We start from the raw sequence: 6,000 nt of genomic DNA, 5'->3' as shown, positions 1-6,000 counted from the left end.
TGGAAGAGATCTGTAACCACTCAAAAGAATTTGACCTGACCATCTACACAGGAAAGACCAAGTGGATGAAAAACATCTGTTTCCAGATTTTGACAAACAGTTTTTCAGAGAACCTATAAAGTTTATTGTATGTATATCAAAGCGAGCAAGTTAGGCCCAAAATTAAGCAAGAGGAAGAGAGCAGGCTCAATTGCCTTCAGGGAATTGTGAAACTCCTTTAATGACCCTAAAATTCTCACAGAAACAAAGGCCCATATTTTTAATACCAGTATTCTTTTGGGGTTGTCATGTGCAAATGGCGTGAGCAAGCAAATGGTGCAACGTGAGACCAATGAGGCCTTTGAACGTTAATAGGAAAATGTATGAGAAGAAGAGAAGATAGACTGGTCTCATGATAAGGACAGATGCAGACAGGTAGATAGTCCAAGCCCTCCACTCTTGACAAAAAGAAATGGAAGAAGGCCTCCAGCATGTTGGGTGGACCCCCTGTGGGGAGCTTATGGGCAGCCATGGACAAGAGTCTCACAGGATGGGCTACAATTTGCCCCACTGGAAGGATCGCCCAAATCCACACAAATCAAAGACCCACTGGAGTACTGGAGCAGGTGCCAGGCCCTGCACTAAGCGCAAGAGAGATGAAGACAAACCTGAAATGGGTCCTTACAGAGCTTGCATTCTGTAGATTGTTGTTCAGTCATGTCTGACAAGAGTCATGTGACCCCATGTGGTGTTTACTTGGCAGAGATAACTGGAGTGGTTTAGCCATTTCCTTCTCCAGCTCATTTTACAGATGAAGAAACTGAGGCAAACAGGGTCAAACGACTCGCCCAGGGTCTAGTAAGTGCCTTAGGTCAAATTGGAACTAGGGTCATCCTGACTCCAGGGCTGATGCTCTATCCACTGCACCACCTAACTGTCCCACATTCTGTACAAGACAAAATAAAAACAAAGATATGGGGAGAGGGGAGACACTAGAAACTAGAAATATCATGAAAGGCTTCTTGTAGGAGGTGGAGTTTGATGAACCATGAAAGAAAGTAGGGATCCTAAGAGGCAAAGGTAGAGAGGGGGAACGTTCCAGGCTTGGAAGGTCAGCCTGTGCAAGGTCACAGAAGAGGAAAAAGGAATGTCATCCAGAAGGAGCAGCAAGGCCAGTTTAGCTAGGCCAAAGAGTGCCTAAAGGGAAGGAATATATAAGAAAGCTAGAAAGATTGGTTGCAGCCAGATTTTGAAGGACTTTAAAGGCCAATGAAGAGGAGTTGGTCATTGATACTAGAGCTAATAGGGAGTCATTGAGGTTTATTGAACAGCAGAGTGAAGTGGTCAGACCTGAGCTTCAGGAAAATCACTTTGGTGGCTGTATGGAGGCTGGATCAGAAAGAGGAGGAGACCTGAAGAGGGGAGACCAATTAGGAGGCTATTGTAAGAGGCTATGAAGGCCAAAACTAGGGTGGTGGCCATGGGAGTGGAGAGAAGGGGAAGGATGGGAGAAATGTCATGGAGGTGACTGATTGAGGGGGAGGGAGGATACCAGAGGAGGAGGAGGATGGGAGAGATGGTGGTACCCTCAAAAGAAGTAAGGAAGCTTGTGGTGGGGGAGTAAGCTTCTTAAGGGCAGGGGCTGTTCCCTCTCATCTTCGTATCCCTAGTACCTAGTACAGTGGCTTATAAAATGAAATCCTCATTGAACTGAATTCTTCCATTGTGCCTCCCCCCTTTCTCTGGGTCATACAAATTCCTTTTCGAGCTTTGGACTAAGACACAGAGAAAGCAAGAGAGGACCATGGGACAGCCGGGAATGAACGTATCCTGAAGCCAGGAGGCTAATGGAGGATCAGCGTCTCAGCCAAGCCATGAAGTCATCTGTTTTTCCTCTCTTCTCCTTCTCTTAAGTGGGGGCTGAGGCCTTTGAAAGATTGATCAGCCAGCTGGACTATGAAGCCGGGCCTTTGCTTTACCAGGCCCCGGAATGATATCCTTACTCCCATCCTTCTCCAGCCCAGCCACCCTTTGCCTGTTCAGCCAATGGGCCCTGGATGGATCTCCCTCTTTAAAAGGATTATATCATCTGTAATGTATATCCAGAGAAAGACAGAGACAGAGAGGGAGAGAGACTGGGTGGGGGAGAAAGAGAGGGAGGGAGATGGGAGGAGAGGGGGAGAGACAGAGCAGGAGGAGGGGGCAGCTAGGTTGAAGGTTTTTGTTTGGTTTGGGTTTTTTTAAGGATATCATTGAAGCCCAGACCTCCAGAGGGGTCTTTTTTCAGCAGCTTGGGTACTGGGTTACCCTTTCTAGTCTGGCCTCCTAAAACCTCCTCAGAATCAGATTGCCTTCGGGGACATTTTGTTAACAATGCCTGGGTGTGTCCTCTTTGGGGAGCTAGTAGGCATTGGTTAGGAAGCGAATGACCAACTGGGACTTGGAAAGGTGGTGGGTGTGGCATGGCCAGTGGAGGTGGCCCTCTTGAATGTTTCCAAGATGGGTCTAGAGCATCGAGTTCATTTCCAAATGGGTCCCGAATGTTTATTAGAATGCTTCTGAAGTGTGTGTGCTTGTGCTGAACATGAAAGTGGAGGATGCTTGTGATGCCAGGGATGGGGGGTGGGGGAGTGGGGGAGTGGTTGTCATGCGAGCAGACAGCCCCCATTGGCCTTCATGAGTAGGGCGCTCTCAGAGACCTGGGGAGGTCTGGAGCACCGAGTCTGCAGGGGGGAGCTACGCAGACAGGGGGAGGGAGCGAGGGTCAGACACCTCCTTGAGGGAAGGAAGGGAAGGATCCCCTCTTTCCCAGCTCTGCTTGCCCTGCCTGGGTTGTATCTGGCTGTGAGCATGTGTTCGGAGGCCCAGACAGTGGGAGTGGTGAACAAATTGATAGCAAACATTTCTCATAGGACACATTATCCTAAGGGGATGAGTTTCCAGAAGCAACCTCCCTTTCGGGTGAAGGATGGCTTGACGTTTTAAGCTTCAGAAGTTGGCAGAAGGTTGGTGACAGGGGTATTTGGCTGCATATGAAATGCTTTTAAGAAAAAAAAACTCACACTTTGGCTGGGAAAAATGCTTAGACCAGAGGGACCGCTACCGTCCCACTGGGGCATTTAGCCAGGGTTTTTCCCTGTGCCCCTATCAATGCCCCTGGGAAAATTCTAATTGTAGGTGAAGAGTAGGATTTGTAGCAAGAGGGCCATAGCTCAAATCGTGGCTCTGCCACTTACTACCTGGGTGACCATGAGACTCAGTTTCCCCTTTTGTGAAATGAGGGGGTTGGACTAGATGGCCCCTGAGGGTCCTTCAGCTTGACCTAGGAGCATAGGATCCTAGTATAAGCAGCACTGTACTGGGAGCCAGGAGATCTGGAGTCTAGTCCCAGAGCGGCAATACCCTTCTCTGGACCTCGGTTTCCCAATCTGTAAAATGAGAAGCTTGGACTAGATGATCTTGACGTTCCCTTCCAGCTGGAGCGTTTTGTGATTCTGTGACTTGATTAGCTCTAAGGCATTTTTCAACCCTAGAGTTCTATGAATCTGATTTTCAGTTTGGTGTTGATTGTCCCCCACCCCATGCCCTGTCCTCAAAGCTCCTCACTAAGAGCTTCATGACCCAGACCCAACCCTCCCCCAACTACACTTGTCTTCCTAGGCCCTATACTCTTTCAGCTAGCTGTCCTGTGATTTATACACTCATCCCACTAAGGTATTAATGGCCAAGGAGAATTCAGTACATTACCCTTTCCTGGGAAGCAGGGATCAGACTCTTAAGCCAAAGAAATTGATCTCAAATATGGGCACTTTTAGGAGATGACACTGAAAGTGAGACAGTGTTGGGCTAGGGAGAGGCCTTCCCAGGGCCTCTCCAATCACAAATTCACAGAGGCTGCCTACTGGGCCTTCAGCCTCCAGTCTTGTAGAGGGTGGGTCCTTGTAATTTCAGGAATGTAGAAATGTATGGACTCTCCCCTGTCCCAGCAGAGATCCCAGAATAATGTTCCAGCCCCAGGGGAGAGGCAAGAGAATTCCGCTCAATTATGGGCCCCCACCTCCTGCCTTTCCCTTTCCTTCCTAGGAGGCCAAGGTAGGAGAAAGGGAAACATCCTTGTAGGGACAGATCTGATTCCCACATCACTGGAGTTGGTCAGTTCAGCGGTTCAGCCAGCAGTGCTTAGGAGGAAAGCATCTGAAGGCTAATCCCCCAGCCCCTACCTTCACCCCGAAGGCCAGTGAACTTGACTGTACCCCTCAACCCAGAATAAAGCTTCTCTGAACTTCTCCAGTCCCCATAATTGGAGCACATGGACAATTCCTCATGACTAAGAACCGAGTGGCACTTCCACTCGGTCATACCACCCAGAGGCTCCTGGGTAGGCTATTGTAATGGGCTTACCCAAAAGGGCCTGCAAGACTCTAATGAAGTGAGCCCAAATTCATTTCAGTCAGAAAAAAAGAAAACAAGACAAAGGAAAGAAAAATTCACCAGGCTGTTCCATTCCCAGGCATCGGGGCAGTCCATATCACCTTTGCAAAGCACCTCGAGTCTCACTGCATGTTGTAACACCCCAGCCTGGCCCAGGCCAAGACCTGCCTTCCAAGAAAAACCCATTAGGGGAACAAGTGGGGGAAAGAGTAGAGGAAGTTGGGCAGGCCTGGTTCCTTTAAGGATCCCACGGTGCATTTGGACTGGACGCCCTCGTGGTGGTTTGGTGTGTGTGTGTGTGTGTGTGTGTGTGTGTGTGTGTGTGTGTGTGTGTGCATGTGTGTGCTCGAAAGCGCTCAAGCAAGTGTGTGTTTTCTGTGACAGTGGTCCCTCGTGTTACCAGGGAGACTGAAGACATGGAAGGTGGATTGGCACAGTGGGGTGGGGGAGGGCTTGCATTATTTAACAAAAAGCAGCTCAGGGAGGTTTACCTCCCCCCCCTCCCATCACATACCACACACACACACACACACACACACACACACACACACACACACACACATACACTCCTCTCCTCCCCCCTTCACTCAGCCCTGAGTCACCAGCCACTAGCCAGAGAACTTCATTGCTGGCTGGAGATGGGGGGGGGGCGGAACTGGGCACCTAACTCTTCCACCAAGTCCCATCTCTGCCAATGCAATGCCGGGCAATTCCATTCCATCCGAGTCATCTGCATTGAGTATCTGGCCATGGCCTCAGAGGCAGTGTAGAAAGGAGAAGTCTTCAGAATGTACCCAGTCTAGCTGGAGAGCCAAGCTTCATAAAAGACCCCAAAACACAACCAATTTTAAAAGGGCATTCAGAAGGGGCTAGTGCTGGGCAGAATGTACTATTAGTGCAGACAGTGAGGCCTGAAGAGGGAGGGAGAGGGGGGAGAATGCCCTTGGCACTGGGACAAGCACAGAAGACTCAGAGAGGAGGTGGGCTCTGCACTGTGGCCCTAGGAGCACAAGAAGGCTTAGAATGGACAGGCAGGAGAGGGCAGAGAATAATTACCAAAGGGATACACAAAGTTGGGAGGTAGGATCGAGCCTGGGGGTGGGGGGGGCACGTTCTCAGCAGGGCCCAGAAAGGGTAGACATGCTGTCAGTGCTTTCTGGGCCCAAATAACACATAACCCCATTTTATAGATGGAGAAACTGAGTCCCAGACTCGCTTACTAAAAGCCACACATTGAACTAAAAGCAGATCCAGGCTTGAAATACAGGTTTCCTAACTCCCAATCTGGTATACTGTCCAACCCCCTCATGACAGGCAGGGTCCTCCTCCCCCTCCACCTCCAAATACTACTTCGGAGGGGGCTCCGTGTATACGAAAGCCCAGCCCTAGTAGCAAATGACAGAGGAGGCCCTTGGGACCTGGGACAGTAGCTGGGAAATTGCTTCTCCGCACTTGTGCATGTCTGAGCGCTGATGACTCAGGGGGATTAGTCACAGAAAAGAGCCTGCTGTTGGTCACCTTCTCCTCTTCTCTCACTCATCCTGTCCTAGCAACAGCGAGGCCCCAGATCTGGGGTCAGCTTTGATGCTG

This window comes from Trichosurus vulpecula, assembly GCF_011100635.1.
Source record: "Trichosurus vulpecula isolate mTriVul1 chromosome X unlocalized genomic scaffold, mTriVul1.pri SUPER_X_unloc_1, whole genome shotgun sequence".
Taxonomy (NCBI): domain Eukaryota; kingdom Metazoa; phylum Chordata; class Mammalia; order Diprotodontia; family Phalangeridae; genus Trichosurus; species Trichosurus vulpecula.
The sequence above is the reverse complement of the archived record's forward strand: the minus strand, read 5'-3'. Positions refer to the sequence as shown.